We start from the raw sequence: 18,304 nt of genomic DNA on the forward strand, positions 1-18,304 counted from the left end.
CTGTGACAATTTGGGCACTTGGTACATATTATTGTTCTGTGTGTCTTATCTCCCCATAAGGCTGAAATCAGGCATGTGATTTCTGAATAATACTCTGAGCATGTGTTCAGAACACCAATGAAGTTTGGATACCAAATTAGTTTTGAAAGTATTTGATATCAAAACAAAATTTTTTAAGCATTTAAGTTGTTATCATGTGAAAAATTAGAACCGGCTGGTATTCCTTATAAATATTTATAATATAATATATTTTTATTTTGAATTACTTATGGCGGAGGGGGGAAGGGAACACTGGTATTCTTAGCACCCCATATATCTTAATCTAGTCCTGACTGAAAACTCTAAGAAAAGAATTCATGTTGTTTCTTTCCTAGCCTCAGGCCCAGCACAATGTGTTAGGCATGTTAACTGCTCAATAAGTCATTACTGCATGACTGAGAGAAAACTGGGAGTTAGACCAATTGTTTTTGATCCTTTGAAGATGGAATGACTTTACCCAATTCTGTTATCCCCTTACCTTAGGAACATCTCATGAGAAGAGGCCTAGGCCCTCAGTGGCTAACCATGCCAGAGAGCAAAGATTTGCCATTGACCTTTGGCCAGAGGCTTGCATATTTGAATTCAAGACTTTCATTGGCCTGTGGTCAGCATAAGGGCTGCCCCATCCTCTGTAACAAATGGAATATCCTGTTCTTGATAACGATTAAGGGCCAACCTCATTTTTTTGCCTATGCTTGGGCCCACCCCAGTACCACTCAGTAGGTATATTCATTTAAGACATAGCCCAGGGGCATATGTCTTCTGGGAAGCCTCCTGAGGGCAGAGCCTACTAGTACATCTTTTGGATTCTTGGTTATAGCATCTGAACCCTCCAGATGTCTCACTGTGGCCCTGTCAATACCAACCAGTGCCCATCCTATGCTAGCCATGGCATGGGATACTCAACACAAGAGCAGACCCAGCTCCTTCTTCAAAGGAACATTACCATCAAGTCACAGAGACAATACTGTTGTGTCTAAAGTGCCCAAGAATAAACAAGGCAATGTGGGATGAGGGGCTTTAAAAATTCCCACGCTGGAAAAATCAAGTTTAAGTGCAGCTAGCCTTTTGCCCAGCACTAAAGCACACAAAGCACTTTAACATCTATTGTCTGAGCATGCTCTCCCAGAGGCCCTGTGAGATGGGTAGGTAAGAAGCGTTAAATATGAAACAGAGTAGTAAAAGCTGTCTACTCTGTGTCTCATCTATGAAGAAGTCTCCCCATATTTCTACCTCTACTCAGGTCACTCTACAAAACTTCTTGGAGTACAACTAATCACCAGGCACTAGGGACACAGAAAGTCCCTTCAAGCACGAACTATGTGCATTTAGTGATGCATTTTCTGGGTCTGACTCTGGGGTCAGTAGAGGAGGAAATACAGAGATAAAAGTGCTTGCCCATGAAGAATTCTCTGGCTACTGTCCACTTTTCATGCCACCTGGTAGGACCTGTTGGCCCAACTGTCTTTTCATCTGGGCTGTGATATTTTTCAGAAAAGGGGTATCTCTGTAGCCTCAGAGGAAATCTCAGGGCTGAGCACTTGGCAACATCATTTTATTTTACTTTTTTTAATTTTTTAATGTTTATTTTTGAAAGAGAGAGAGAGAGAGCACGAGCAGGGGAGGGGACGAGAGAGAGGGAGACACAGAATCTGAAGCAGGCTCAAGGTTCTGAGCTGTCTGCAAGGAGCCCAACACGGGGCTCAAACCCACGAACCAATGAGATCATGACCTGAGCTGAAGTCAGACGCTTAACCGACTGAGCCACCCAGGCACCCCACGACATCATTTTAAAGACATGGTGATGTGATGGTGAACAGTCCCAGAAAAACTGTCTGCAGCTTTCAAACACCCTCCCATAGCTCTATCAGTGAGGATGGTGCCCAAGAAGCCCTACTCAGTGTAGTTCCTATAGAGTCAGCACTCTTTCTTTTTGGGTGGGTGTGCTGCTGGTATCGCCTTCCACTTGACCCCTGCCGAAGACACAGGGTTTGCTGGGGAATGCAGAGGAAAGACAGGCTGTAGCAGAGGGCCTTCCGTCATGGGAATTCTGAAAACAGGCTGCCCTCCTTTGGTCTGAAGTATCCAAAGACCACATTCAGGGTCCATATCCCAAAATCCCAGCTATGGAATCTGCTGAAGACTGGAGGGACCAATTGTCCAGTTTGACACAGGGAGGGCTCTTGGAGCTACCAGTGCCACCAGGCCCTCGTCTCAAACCTTACAAACTGTCTGCACAAGCTTCCATCCTGAGGTTGCTCTGTCTGCCACAGACACCACTGATATACAGCTGAGCTAGTCTCCTGTACTGTGCAGAGCAGAACCCCACACATGTGATCCCCAGAGAAGGTCCTCCTATTCCTGGGGAGACTCTGTTAGGCCTCTGGTTATGTTAATGCAAAGGTTCTTCTCTTCTGGGTTATATGCTCCTTGGAAAAATCTGAGGAAAGGGTTGGGCCATGTCTCCAGAAAATGCATGCATACACACACACACACACACACACACACACACACACACCCCTACATATGAATATACATATGTATACATGCACATACATATACACGTTTGCATATATATACACATATATATACACAGAGAATTATTCCCATAATTTTTGCATGTCACAGATTCCCTAAAGTCCATCCATGAAATCCAGGTTAAGAATCCTTGTTTTTAAATCTTCTCAGGAACCTAGCAACCCTGGGTTCTTAGCAACCTTCCTCATTAAAGTCACCAAGGAAGAAGGGAATTTTTCTATCTGAAACCCCCTGCTCCCGTGGGGTCAGGGCTGGGCCCCATCTCCTGAGCAGGAAGAAAGTGTTAATCCAGCCCGAGGTCCAAGTGTGGAGAACTGTCTGTTTTGTGGCTGGGCACTCTTGACCCCCATCTCACAGCTGTCAGATTCTGCCTGACCCAGATCTGCCAGCAGGACAGATTTTTCTTTGTGGGAGTAGCTCATGGTACTTTGTCATTCACAGGCATTCTCTCTGGGTTTCACTTACAGATGGAGGGAAGCATCCCTGTGCTGTGGAAATTCATCATTCCAAGTAGGAACAGGAATCTGGGACAAGAAATGTGGAGCAGGGGTCAGTGGCTATCTGTGTAAACACACACACAGACACATGTGAGCTCCTTCTGAACCCAGTGCAGTGACAGCAAATTAGCCATTTCCTTAGGACAGCTCAGCCCAGCTCAGACCTTATCCACATAATTTAAGTGACAGATTCTTCATCCCAATTGGCAGTTTGTGCAGGGACTGTGTCTGGAAGGTGCTGTAGAGGGTTGGGCATCCCCTGAGGTCAGGACTCATTATGTGCCTTAAGCCAGTGGTATTTTCCGTGCATGGCTACTCTCTCAACCCATCTATAAAGCAACAGAACACAAGGGTGCTAGCTAGAAAAAGGATACCTCTAGAAAAAGTCCCAGAATGAAGGAAACTCCTCTCATCAATCAGGTGGCCCCTGTGTGTAGATATGTGTATGTGTGTGTATATGCATGTGCAAGTATGTGTTTACACGTACCAGGTATGAAAACAGGAAAGGCAAACCCAGTAATCATGGATGGGACTTCATATAGATTTCCCAGAAGACAGACCCCAGACAGTAGGCACCCCTCCCCTCTGGACCACAGAGATACACTAGAGAAGAAAAAGGTAGCTTGATGGGGGAGGAGAGCGTGCTCTTTGGAATCACAGATAACTGGACCCAGGTTCAAGTTCAGACTGAAGAGCTCACTCCCTCGGTGATCTTAGAAAAGGTACTTCATGTCTCTGATCCTCAGTTTCCTCTTCTGTAATATGGGAATCAGAACCTCTGTCATAGGATCGGGAGCAATAAATATGAGGATTGAAGAAAAGAAGCCAGCACCATGCTTGGCAGGTAGATGGTCGTTGATGCCGACCAATTGTGTTGTCTCTTGTTCCATTCTAGTAACTCCCGAAGGAATCATCCAAGCCAAAAGTACGACTCTAGCTTTTTTTTTTTCAATTTTTTTAATGTTTATTTATTTTTGAGAGAGAGAGACACACTCAGTGGGAGTGGGGGAGGGGCAGAGTGAGAGGGAGACACGGAATCCAAAGCAGGCTCTAGGCTCTGAGATGTCAGCACAGAGCCCCATGCAGGGCTCACACTCACAAACCATGAGATCATGATCTGAGCCAAAGTCAGACGATTAACCGACTGAGCCACCCAGGTGCCCCCCAACTCTGGCTTTTTAAATCCTCCATTCGCCAAAACATCTACCTCTTTCAAAGACATGGGTGGTGCCCCCCCATCTCAGGAGAGGCCAGTGACTGGCACATCTCAGAGACGCCTGGGTGCTGAAACGAACATTGCACCTCCACAATGCAAAGCTGCCTCCCACACCTGCATCACCAGCCAAGCCTGGTCTCCCCTGCCAAGCCTCAAGCTCCTGCTTCTCAAACAATCTAATCTGTTTTATTCAAGACAAGGAACAAGAGGGTTTTACCGAATGGGAAGTCAGTTTATTTCCTGGGACGTTTACATAGGTCACAGTAAAACAGTTTATGTCTCCAATGACATTTCTTCTGGGACTGCTCACAGGGAACATAATTTATTTTTTGAAGAGCTTTAAAGGTTGTTGTTCTTTTGTTGTAAGTGGGACTGATAATGTGTTTCTAGGCAGTTACAGGTCCCATTTGACTGATTCTGATGGGATGTCTTGAAAGAAAGCACCAGGCTTGAATGGGTCACGGATGGAAAACAGAGCCAACAGCAGTGGGCAGCTCAGAGCCTGAGCAAGCACTAGATCCACGGTGGGCAGAGGGGAGCCACTGAGAGTGAAGGCGGCCCTCTCCCTGTGGGATCCTTGTGATCACAGAGACGGGGATTAGAACAGGAAAGGGAGTTTTCTGAAACATCCTCCCTTAAAGAGAATCTTGGACCCCAGCCCACCCAGTAATTCCCACATTACAGATGATGAAACTGAGGCTCAGAGACATGAAGTCACTCATCTAAGTTTATGCAGGGAGTCAGTGCTGGAGTCTGGGTTTGAACCAAGGTTAGGTTTCTAGAACTCCAAGGCTCACACCTGTAGCTGTCTGTCCCAGGCTAACCCTTCAGGGAAATTGCCTCTGGCTTGCAGAGCCTCAGTCCTTTACACAGCAGCATCCTAAAACCATCCCCTAGGAAGGGGCTTCCCTGAACACTGTTTTTGCAGTGACAAGGGTGGCAGGCTTCTCTAGTGGCCCAAAGGTCACCAATGCTGGCATTTATGAGCGTGGGCAAGGAGAAGAAAATTCATACAGAGAATCTATTTTCAACATGTGAAGGTTCACATTTTCCATGGCTTGTCACTAATCTGGTAGTGGTCCCAAGCCACTGGTGCTATGTCGCTCTCCTACTCTTGCCCTGTAAATGGAAAATTCAAGGAAGCTGTCAGAAGTTCACTCTGATCTGTCTTCCAGTTGCTCCCATCCTGGCTGCCAGCAGGAGGACTGGAGGACAAAGGAGAGATGGACAGACCATGACAGCTAGGATTGACTGAGTGGCCGCAGAGACAGGAGCAAATGGACCAGGGCAGGCTGCAGCTAGAGTCCAAGAGGACCCCAAGAGTGAGAGCAACCCAAAGGTCATATGAGGAGACAAAGGAGGCCTGATGGTTCATAGGATGGCTGAGAGACAGAAATAGCAAAGAGGGGTTGAACCTAGAAAAGAATATTAAGACTAGTTACCATTTATTGAGGACCTCTTTTGTACCAAACACATTTGTCTAATGAGAAGCATTATAGAGTAGGAAGTGTTGTATCTAGATCTCAATCCTGGGTTTAAGTTCCTAATCTGCCACTTGCTATCAAGGGCACTTAGGGGTTTGGGCAGGTCACTTTACCATTCTGTGGCTCAGATATCCCATCTGTAAACTACAAGTAGTAATAATTCCCCTCCTAGGACATCACAAGGATAAAGTGAGGTCATCCTTGCAAAATGCTTGGTACAGGGCACAGAACATGATGAGCATTCATTAAACATAAGTTATTATTATGAATTCTCACAACATCCCAATAAGTCAGAATTAATACACCCATTTTTCAGACAAACAAACTGGGATTCAAAGGAGTTGGGATACACTCAAGGTCATACACATGTATGTAGCAGAAGCAGATTTGGAACCCCAGTCTTTGTCTGCCTCCAAGTCACCTGCTTTTTCCATAGGCAACCTATCTCTCAGACTCAGTGAATAAAACCAACACAGTCCCTGTCCTCACAGAGTTGATGTTCTAGCAAGTGGAGAAACAAACACATAAACAAACAGAAAACGTCTCAGATGGTGGTAAGTACGACTTAGACAAATGAAGTCAGGGGCCAATGGGGTACGTTAGATATGATCAAGATGGTCAGGGAAGACCTCTTCGACAAGATGAAACCTGAGCAAATACCTGAAGGGAGGGAGGGAGGCACGTGGCTATGGGGAAGGAAGAGCATTCCAGATAGGAGGAACAGCAGGTACAGAGACCCTGGAGAATCCGAGTGACAGGAGAACAGTGAAGGCCCAATGACTGGGGCACAGGAATGAGGGCAGGAGTGGGAGCACAGATGGCTCCCTCAGGTGGGGGAGGAGGACCATCAGGGGGGAGGTGCCTCAACAGAGCCAGAAGGCTGAAGTTCCTTTCCAAGTCCAAATCCCCAACCAAGTGTGTTGGTACCAGTACAGAGACACAGAAGGGCCGTGGCTTCTGGGAGGAACGGGAACAGCAGACAGGAGCTTAGGGACTCAGGAACTAGGGCCACAGTCACCAAGAAGGTAAAGACAAGGCAAGGTCTCCGAAGAACTGGGCAGGCCAGGGAATCGGTCCAGGTAGATGGGGCTGGGGACAAGTCTGAGGGATGGTGGTAGAATGGACCCTGGCCATAGCGTCCTTCTAGCCCCCACTGAGGCCCAGGAGGGCCACAGAGCTGCTAAGTGGACCCAGCTGCAAGGGAAGAAAGAGTAGGAACAGGTTGAAAACCAAATGTCTTATACTCTGAAAAATCAAGCAGAAATGCCCCCCAAGTGGCCACATCCCTAGACTGGCAGCATGAAGGAGGTTTGGGCTTAAATTCTTGGCTCTGCACTAAGTGGCATTAGAAAAGTCACCTGACCCCTCCTAGTCTCCATTTTCTATCAGTAATGAGACCACCCTGCAGGGGTGCTGTGGGGGCTAGACATGACTGAATGCCCACAAAGGAGGCCCTCAGAAAACACTAGCTGGCCCAGCTACCTTTGCAGTATTTGAACGTGCTAAAGCCAAAACAGACATCAAGGCCATGGCCGATGCTGGCTGACTGAGCTCCAGCATATCCAGAAAAGGTCAGCTCTGTAAAACAAGCTGCCTGGAGGTCACTGTGGTACAGGGCAACCAGATAGCCCAAGTAAGACCCAAGATGTAGCCTCCATCCACCCAAGACAACTGGGATTCTTCCAGATACATTAGCACTGATGTATCTTTCCACTGCTGTGTGAGAACACTTTTTCCTACCCTGGAAGAAATAAAGAAGGAAAAAAAGAGGGGAGGGTAGGAATACATACACCCATATATATGCACATACAGACTTATTTTAATAAATTAAAATAAATATTTGTGGTGCTTTAGTGATCCCCAGGTAACCACTGGCCAAGCAGACCCTAACATACAGCTCTGGCATCCCTGGTCTGGGGCTGCACAGATCTGGCCTGCCCTAAACAGTATTTAAAAACAGGCAGTTACTCTCTTCTATCCCCATGTGAGTCTGGCTACTTGGATGAAAGGGAAAAAAACAGAGTTCCTGCTGCAGCCCTTTGTCTCAGTGGCCTGCCCCCACCAAGCCACCCAGGGTCCCCTCTTTTTACCCCTAGGATTCCTGCCCCAGCACTTGAGCTTCAAAACCTACTCAGCAGAAGGGTTGACACTATTTTAACCAAAGTGAGAACACTGATGACCATCTAAAATGAGCCTTGTAAGAAGAGGAAATCTGCAGTTTCCCATTATTACCAGTTTCAGCTAAAGGGGTGACATAACAATGGAGGGGTATAAGGCATCTGCTCTAAAGACTGTCTCCATCCAGCAATCCCCAAGGTGGCAGAGCCCCAAAGTTACCAGCAGAAGGGTGCCATCTTCAGACACAAAGCCAGGCTATGGAGAACTTCTCAGGAGCTGTGGGAATCCAGTTGATTTGGGTGGGGCTTGGCTGCGCAAGACCCAACCTATCTCCAAAGTGGGATCCCCTCTCATCAACCAGCCAAAAGCCCTTTCTCCACTGTTAGCCCAGTACAGACACCAACTTCATTTCATGGCTGAAAAGCCAGTGGCGGGATAAGTAGTGTTTGTTATCTAACTAAATTGTAGTTTGTTATCTAACCAAATGATGTGTGGATGAGAAAATTCTAACACAACTGTGGATCACTTCTGACAGCTTCGATTATGGTTTTGTTTAGTTAAGCACTTGTGCATTCTAATGAACTGTCTTATGGAATTATTAATTGGATCTGGGATTTCCAGGGCTTTTCCACTGCTCTGAATTCTTCCCAGTAGAGACAATGTGTCTGTGGTGTCTTGATTACAAAAGTTATTTTCCACTCAAAAATCCTGGGCCTAAGGCCTAGAACAAACCAGATCCCAGCATCTAAAGGTAGAGAGAGTAGTTCTTGGTCTTCCCACAAAGTTGAACACACAGAGGAGCAACTTCTTGAAAATACAAGGACACAGAATAAGATTGATTTGGGGGCATGATGGTCTGTGGCTTTTCATTAGGAAAAAAACTCCAGTCGAGAAGTAAGCCAGAACATGTAGATCAATTACTTGGGAGCTGAGTGTTAGTCATTTGGGATAAGGAGGGAGCGCTGGACCCATCAGCTTCTCTAAACACAGACCAGGAAAAACTGGAAGAGGCCCCAGGCCCATGTTCCTCAGAACATCCTGGTGCCTGCTCTCCCGGCTTTGGGGGCACCAGCACTATAGGGCTTCTTCTGTCCTGCTTCTTCTCTAAGGCCATTGCCGTAGCAGCTAAAAGGTTCTTCCAGCTTCCTTGATGAAACCAAACCCAGATCTGCTACTGGCAACAGAGGGTACACTCCACATAGAGAACAAAGAAGTCCCCTGGAGCTCACCCAGCATTGTCTCATGCAGTTGTAAGCTGTGGACACCTGGGGAAGTGGGGGGCGCTGCAATCCAGCTCACACCCCACATGTTCAGCCGAGGGCCCATGGGGCCCATGTCAGCCCCCAGAGTGTGTATCAGTCAGGGCTCCAGCAGAAGACTAGCCAAGAGAGTTTAATGAGGATATTTACAAAGGTAGGCAAGGTTGAGGGAAGTCGACAAGGGACAGAGACAGCCTGGGCTAGCAAGAAGGGGGACCGTTACCATCACAGGCCTGACGGGGTTAGCAGAGGGTGTCCTCAGAGGGAGCAGCAGGAGTTGCAACTATGGGGTGAGTGGAAGAGCACAGACCTTGGACTCTCCGCGGGGATGAGGCTTGCAGACCAAATGGCCCAGCCTCTCACCCTCCATTCTATTGGGGCTGCCCACTGATCACCCCCGATCACCTCCTCCCTGGGAACCTGAGGCATGCAAGCCTGCATGGTGCAATCCACAGAGATCAGCCTCTTGGGGCCCAGAGCAGCATGGAGACAGATGGGCAGTGAATGTGGAAAGGCAAAGGGGACTCATTCTCTGACTCTCACAATGGTCCCTATGGGCCTGATTGGTGCCAGGTTTTCAATCCCCACCTTCTCCTGGAGTGTGTGTGTGGGGGGCGAGGGCGGAAGTCTCTCATGGCTGGTCCCACTGCTACCACCACACTGCATGCCCTCTCCCCTTTCTGTGTGTCTCAGCCCCACCCCTCCTGGTCTGCAGGAGAAACCAGAGGAAGGAGGGGTGGTAACTCATCCATCAAAGTGCAATCAGGAAAATCTGGAGGCCCCTCTCCCTGGGACCATCTGCAGCCTAGGAACCTGCTCACCTCTGCCCACCTCACCCCCTAGAGGCACATAGAGTTTGTGGATAAGGATGGGTCCTGCCCTCTGTGCAAGGTAGATGGCAACTGTGCCCTGTGCGAGCCACGGGTAAACTTTAATATCCAAGGAAGGAATCTGGGGCATGACTCCCAGAAAAGTACTTGACAGGAGGCACCAAAGGTCACATCCAAAAGCAAGAGCCAGCAAGAACTGTGAGAAACATACCATCCTGTATTTCCTTGCTCTGCTGGCAGGCCCCCTGGAGAGAGGCCCTGGACCTCTTGAGTGATATTTCAACAAACACTCCTATACTGCTTATTATGTGCCCAACAGGCACTGTATGTTCTAAAAGATTTACAAAGATTTCCCCCACTTAATCCTTCCCCCTTCTGGAGGTGTGCATCCTAAGAGCTCTCCCTCATGCACTTCCTGCATGCCTACTTACTTCCATCTTGGAGGTCACCTGCCAGGGACCCAACCTGTGGCTCCTTCTTCAAAGTCAGAGAGGCCCTGAGTCATCTCTGAGATGACTAGGCTTGCTCAGATAACAGCAGAGAGGGCTCTTCAGAGATGCCTTACACAGGTCAGGGAGGAGTGGGAAGCAGGCCGCTATCTGGGTGGCAGTTAGTGTGCATGGCTGGCAGGGGTGGGAGTGGGTATCCTCCCCTGAGCTCAGCAGCTAAAAGAGCAAATCTAGCTGGCTTGCCTGAGTTGGACTCTTATTCTACCACTTGTTCCCCATGTGATTGGAGGCAGATCTGTACCTCGGTTTTCTCATCTATCAAATGGAGAAGATAATTGTACATCCCTCGTAGTGTTCTTGTCCAGTCTGCCTTCTAGACTATTTTGCCACCGGCATACTTTATAAACATGAGAAAGTCATTTAGCCTCCTTGTGAATTACAATAGCCTTGTGAATTACAATAATCATAATAGATCCTGAACTCCTTTCATGTGTATATCTCCCTTAATACAAAAACTCTAGGAGGCAGGTCTTACTCTAACCTTCACGTTATAGATTAGGGAATTGACGCACACAGAAGCTAAGTAACTTGTCCCAAGTACAGAGGTAGCAGGAAGCTGGAGATCTGGTTTCAAAGCTGACCCTCTTAACTACTTTATACAATACCTCCCTGGGAAGGTTGGTAGGTGAGCCAGGATGCATGGCTGTGAACAACAGCACTGGCTCATAGAAGCAGAAAAGGAATTAATAAAAAGACATTGGGTGGTTCATGGAATTGCCAGGAGAGGTAGACGACCAGGGTCTCAGTTATGTCACTAAGTACATCATCACAAGTCTTGTTTCAGCCCCCAGACCTGCCAACACCACTGATACTTGGCACTGCTACCTGTACTTCAGCCACCAGGACCCCAAGAACTTGCAGCTCTTTGACTCAAAGCCTGAGAATGTACACCCTAATGACGTAGGCCAAGCCATGGACTGGGGCCTATATACAAGGGAGGCAAATCACTTCTCTTGTGGGAGGCCATACTGATCAGTTTTAATTCCCACCAAGACTCAAAAGTAGAGAATTCCCCAAACATAAGTGGATTCAGATGCTGGATGGTCCAGAATGGCAAATATTCAACCAATGAGGAAACTGGACAGTGGGTTCTTTAAGGCTTTTTTCAGCAGCATGAGTCCATTCATTTTAACAAGCACATTGCAGTGGGGTGTATTATAATTCCCATTTATAACCCCATCTTCTCTATAAAAATATTAGGTGTTGTTATCCATTGCCATTGCCTTGCCATGCCCGCTCCATCCTATGGGAAAATACTTTTCCATTGTCATTGGACTTGAGCATGTACCTGGATTTGACCAATAGGATATGATGTAAACTATGCCCTAGCTGAAGTTTTGAGAGACATTACATGGCTTTGGAGGACTCTCGTTTCTTTTTTCTTCCAGGAAAATGGCATGTTCCACATGGGGGTTTTTCCTTCAGCCAGTGCCTCAGAGTGGGAAGACGCACGGAACAGAACCTAGCAGAGCTCTGTAGCAACCACAACTGACTCACACAGCCTAACATTAATAGAGTAAGAAAAAAAAATGTTTCTTGTTCTAAGTCACTGATGTGGGGAGGCTGCTTGTTACAAAACTGTCTGATACATGTATACTGCAAATCACTCCACACCACTGACTACTAAACAAAGGGAATACATAAATAAATAGGACCCAGTCTCTGCCTTTGTGACACTCTCCAGTCAGAACTGGCACAAAGAGGAGAAATGTTTCAAGGGAGGCATAAACACAAGCCCTAGGGAGCACTAGGAGAGGGGACAGAGATTCTGCCTGGTGCTTCCAAGAAAGCTTCCCAGAGGATATGAAACTTGAACTGGATCTTGATGGTTAAGGCAGTGTGATCTATCAGAGAAGGTTGAAGAGGAGAGGGGAGGGGATTTCATGCAGAAGAAAATATATGAAAATTCAGAGGCATAAGAAAAAAACCCGATACATTTATACATACAAGAATATATTCTGGAGTTGCCGGAGTTCAGGCAAGTGAGGAGGAGAAGTGGAAGGAAAAACAGCCAAATGGAGAAGCTGATTTCAAATGGCCCAGAATGACACTCCAGCAGGTTTCAACATCATACTCAAGACAACCCGGAATCACTGAAAGTTTCTAGATCTCGATTTTAGAAAAAGCACCATAAATGCAAAAATTCTCAGTAAGATACTAGCAAATCGAATTCAACAGCATATAAAAAGAATTATTTACCATCATCATGTGGGATTCATTCCTGGGATGCAGGGCTGGTTCAACATTCGTAAATCAATCAATGTGATACATCACATTAATAAAGGAAAAGATAAGAACCATATGATCCTGGATCATATGATCATATCGATCATATGATCAATGCAGAAAAAGCATTTGACAAAATTCAGCATCCTTTCTTAATAAAAACCCTCAAGAAAGTCGGGATAGAAGGAACATAGTTAAACATCATAAAAGCCATTTATGAAAAGCCCACAGCTAATATCATCCTCAATGGGGAAAAACTGAGAGCTTTTTCCCTGAGATCAGGAACACGACAGGGATGTCCACTCTCACCGCTGCTGTTTAACATAGTGTTGGAAGTTCTAGCATCAGCAATCAGACAACAACAGGAAATCAAAGGCATCAAAATTGGCAAAGATGAAGTTAAGCGTTCACTTTTTGCAGATGACATGATATTATACATGGAAAATCCGACAGACTCCACCAAAAGTCTGCTAGAACTGATACATGAATTCAGCAAAGTTGCAGGATACAAAATCAATGTACAGAAATCAGTTGCATTCTTATACACTAATAATGAAGCAACAGAAAGACTAATAAAGAAACTGATCCCATTCACAATTGCACCAAGAAGCATAAAATACCTAGGAATAAATCTAACCAAAGATGTAAAAGATCTGTATGCTGAAAACTATAGAAAGCTTATGAAGGAAATTGAAGAAGATATAAAGAAATAGAAAAACATTCCGTGCTCATGGGTTGGAAGAATAAAAAATGTCAATACTACCCAAAGCTATCTACACATTTAATGCAATCCCAATCAAAATTGCACTAGCATTCTTCTCAAAGCTAGAACAAGCAATCCTAAAATTCATATGGAACCACAAAAGGCCCCGAATAGCCAAAGTAATTTTGAAGAAGACCAAAGCAGGAGGCATCACAATCCCAGATTTTAGCCTCTACTACAAAGCTGTAATCATCAAGACAGCATGGTATTGGCACAAAAACAGACACATCGACCAACGGAATAGAATAGAAACCCCAGAACTAGACCCACAAAAGTATGGCCAACTAATCTTTGACAAAACAGGAAAGAATATCCAATGGAAAAAAAGACAATCTCTTTAACAAATGGTGCTGGGAGAACTGGACAGCAACATGCAGAAGGTTGAAACTAGACCACTTTCTCACACCATTCACAAAAATAAACTCAAAATGGATAAAGGACCTGAATGTGAGACCATTAAAACCCTAGAGGAGAAAGCAGGAAAAGACCTCTCTGACCTCAGCCATAGCAATTTCTTACTTGACACATCCCCAAAGGCAAGGGAATTAATAGCAAAAATGAACTATTGGGACCTCATGAAAATAAAAAGCTTCTGCACAGCAAAGGAAACAATCAACAAAACTAAAAGGCAACCAACGGAATGGGAAAAGATATTTGCAAATGACATATCGGACAAAGGGCTAGTATCCAAAATCTATAAAGAGCTCACCAAACTCCACACCTGAAAACAAATAACCCAGTGAAGAAATGGGCAGAAAACATGAATAGACACTTCTCTAAAGAAGACATCCGGATGGCCAACAGGCACATGAAAACATGCTCAACGCCACTCCTCATCGGGGAAATACAAACCAAAACCACACTCAGATATCACCTCACGCCAGTCAGAGTGGCCAAAATGAACAAATCAGGAGACTATAGATGCTGGAGAGGATGTGGAGAAACAGGAACCCTCTTGCACTATTGGTGGGAATACAAATTGGTGCAGCTGCTCTGGAAAACGGTGTGGAGGTTCCTCAAAAAATTAAAAATAGACCTACCCTATGACCCAGCAGTAGCACTGCTAGGAATTTACACAAGGGATACAGGAGTACTGATGCATAGGGGCACTTGTACCCCAATGTTTATAGCAGCACTCTCAACAATAGCTAAATTATGGAAAGAGCCTAAATGTCCATCAACTGATGAATGGATAAAGAAATTGTGGTTTATATACACAATGGAGTACTACATGGCAATGAGAATGAATGAAATATGGCCCTGTAGCAACGTGGATGGAACTGGAGAGTGTGATGCTAAGTGAAATAAGCCATACAGAGAAAGACAGATACCATATGTTTTCACTCTTATGTGGATCCTGAGAAATTTAACAGAAACCCATGGGGGAGGGGAAGGAAAAAAAAAAAAGAGGTTAGAGTGGGAGAGAGCCAAAGCATAAGAGACTCTTAAAACCTGAGAAGAAACTGAGGGTTGATGGGGGGTGGGAGGGAGGGGAGGGTGGGTGATGGGTATTGAAGAGGGCATCTTTTGGGATAAGCGCTGGGTGCTGTACGGAAACCAATTGACAATAAATTTCATATATTAAAAAAAATAAAAATAAATAAAATAAATAAAGTAGGATTCTGAGGGAAAAAAAAGAAAAAGAAATAAAAAGAAAAAAAAAGAGAAAAAAAGAAAGAAAAAAAAAAGAAAAAGCACCATAAAAGTAACAGAGTGGAGGATGAGTAAGAAGCAGAGAACACAGTGAATAAGCAGGTTGTTAGATTAAAACTAGCTCCAAATAGGGGCCCCTGGGTGGCTCAATCGGTTAAGCATCTGACTTTGTCTCGTGGTTCATGGGTTTGAGCCCCACATTGGGCTCTGTGCTCACAGCTTAGAGCCTCAAGCCTGCTTCAGATTCTCTGTCTCCTTCTCTCTCTGCCACTCCTCCACCCACATTCCCTCTCTCTCTTCCTCTTTCTCTCAAAAATAAACATTTTTTAAAAAATTTAAATAAGATACAATACGAAAAAAACAAAACCAGTGCCAGATAATAAGATCCTAAACTGAAAATGTTCACAAAACATTTCAGAGGTGAAATCAGTAAGACTTAGTTGGATAAGAGATGAGAAGGAAAAAATGAGAGATGACACAAAATGTTACCTTATAGATTTAATCACTAAATGAGTGGTGGAATTGTTCGTGGATATGGGGGAAGCAGACAGCAGGGACAGGCTTGGGAACAGCTGATACTTTTGTGTTGAACATATCACATTTGAGCTGTCCTGGAGACAAACCTATGGAAGTGTCCAGTTGGCACTTGAAAGATATGGAAGAAATTCCCAACTGCCTGGAGTTGGAGAAGTGTTTGGGCAAAGTCCTGGAATCAATGTTGGCACTTGCACTGAGACCACAAGGTGTTCACTGAAGGAACAGGATGTTGAAAGAGGGAAAAAAGAGAAGGCTGGCATTCTAGGCAGAGGATCAAGCCTGTATAAAGGCACAAAGCTATGATGTAATCAGAGAAAAGCAAGTAATTGAATGTGGTTGATGGAAGGGAAGACGATATATTGTGGCTTCCCTACATGACATTTTCCCACAATCCGTGGCACTGGTCATAGACCGATAATATCTGTGGGTAAAGGAGTGTTTGTGTGGAAGTGACATAGTGTTACTTTGTGAATAAATCAGCAAATTCTTAAAAGTAGACTCTTGGGATCCTTGATGTTCCTTTATGAACTCAACTGTTGGTCCATTTCTGGCATTAATGGATACTTCCTTCTCTTATGGTCCTTCTGCTATAAAAGTCAGAATATGTCTAGTTAATCACAGAAGTAAAAAATGCCGTATCATTCTTCCTTTTAAAAATATAGTGGGGGTGCCTGGGTGGCTCAGTTGGTTAAGCGTCTGACTTTAGCTCAGGTCATGATCTCCCAGTCCGTGAGTTCAAGCCCCGCATCAGGCCCTGTGCTGACAGCTCACAGTCTGGAGCCTGCTTCAGATTCTGTCTCCCTGTCTCTCTGCCCCTCCCCTGCTCATGCTCTGTCTCTCTCACTCTCAAAATGAATAAGTGTCAAAAATTTTTTAAAAAAAATAAAAATATAGTGTATTTGTCAGTACAGACTGGGTTAGATTGCAGGAACAAAAACGCCCAAAATATCAGTGGCTTATACAACAAAGGTGTATTTTTCGCCCATGCAAAAAATGCCCATGCCCATTTTTCGTCCACCAAGAGTCAACCAGGAGTCCTGCTCCTGTGTTGTCACTGCCATCCTTATACTGGGATCCAGGCTGATGGGGCACCTGTACCACTGATCCTTGTGCCCATGGCACAGAGGAAAAGAGAACAAGGTGAAGCATACACTGGCCCTTAAAGCTTCTACCTGGAAATGACATATGTCACTTCTGCTCACATTTTCTTGGCCAAAGTAAGTTGCACAGCCAAGCCTGGCATCCAGAGGCAGTGGGAAAGTATAACCCTCCCCCAGGCACATACCAGATCTCACTGAACAGCAACACAGTCTATGGCATACCACACTCATCTGGCTAGCTTCTTCAAAGTCTCTGATAGTGTTTCACCTAGACTACAACAATTCTCCTTTTATGTAGACACCTCCTTCAGGAAAGGAAATAATAGAGATTATATTTTCATATATGCATCTCTTTAGACCTTGGCATCAGATTACCAGTGACCTTCACATTCCCAGACAAGAACATCCCAAGTTTATGCCTGTCCTCCCTGCACTGTGGTCTTTCCAAAAGTCATAATTATCTTGGAGATGCCCCCAACCCTGGACTAAGAATGGAGCCAAGAATCATCTGCTTCTGCTTCTACTCTGGCTTTTGTCTGCATAAAGAAAAAAGAAAACCTGGCACAGACCCTGTATTCACTATCGGAGGCATTTTTAGACCAATGTCACCTATTGGTCTGCTGCTGGGTTGGGGATTTCTTGCTATGACTGCAGATAACTTGTTTGCCTTTCAAGTGTCTAGTCTGATGCAGTCAACTCATCCCGGTACCAAGCAGGAACAATAATTATTATTCCTATGCAGCTCTGCAATTAACCAGCTTTTCCTGAGTGAATGTCCGCAGGAGCTTCATTGAACAGAACTGTAAACAGATGCCACAGAGTCCTGCCTCCACCACCCCAGTTCACCAGTGAGAGGAGTCAGGCCAGGAGCAATAGGCTATGAGACATTCAAATGCCTCCAAGATTGATTGATTGATTGATTATTTATTTATTTATTTATTTATTTATTTATTTATAAATGTTAGGTCTAACATTATTTAGAAAACCAAATTTTATTGTCTCCATTCTGCTTCCTGGAACAGAGCTTTCTAGGTAACAAATTCCTGCCCCTTAATCGGACACAACCCCACCAAGCCAGGCATCTGCAATGGGCTATTTTCCTGTTTACTGACTGGTAGACATGAATTACTATCTATTTGCTTTAACTGTAAGTGGTAAGAGCCTGTCAAACCCAGGTACCCTGGCGAAGACAGACAGCAGAGTCCCTATTGTTACCCCTGCCCAAATCTCTGACCTCTCAAGATACCAGGCAGGCAGGTGGCTGGCTATTTACCAGGCACCTCCTATACGCCAGACATTGTGTGAAGCACTTTGCATGGGTTATCTCATTTAACCCTCAAGGCAACCCCATTGGGAGGTCCTATGATTACCCTATTTTACAGAGGAGAAAAGCGAGATTTAGAAAATGTTAAAGAAAAACTCTAAAGAGTAGGTGGCATATGCACTGAATCTTAGAGGATAATTAGGAACTAGCCCGAGGTTTAAAGAGAGGAAGGCCACCCAAGCAAACTGAGCAGCACAGAAAAAGACATGAA

General features: G+C 45.2%; 1 protein-coding gene across 1 annotated transcript in view; it reads right to left on the bottom strand.

Annotated features, from left to right (window-relative positions):
- The window catches only part of GALNT18 (polypeptide N-acetylgalactosaminyltransferase 18), a 351,210-nt gene that overhangs the window by 240,338 nt on the left and 92,568 nt on the right, over positions 1–18,304 (bottom strand). The gene's annotated exons all lie outside the window — the stretch shown is intronic.

The sequence above is a fragment of the Panthera leo genome, chromosome D1 (assembly GCF_018350215.1).
Source record: "Panthera leo isolate Ple1 chromosome D1, P.leo_Ple1_pat1.1, whole genome shotgun sequence".
In the NCBI taxonomy this organism is placed as follows: domain Eukaryota; kingdom Metazoa; phylum Chordata; class Mammalia; order Carnivora; family Felidae; genus Panthera; species Panthera leo.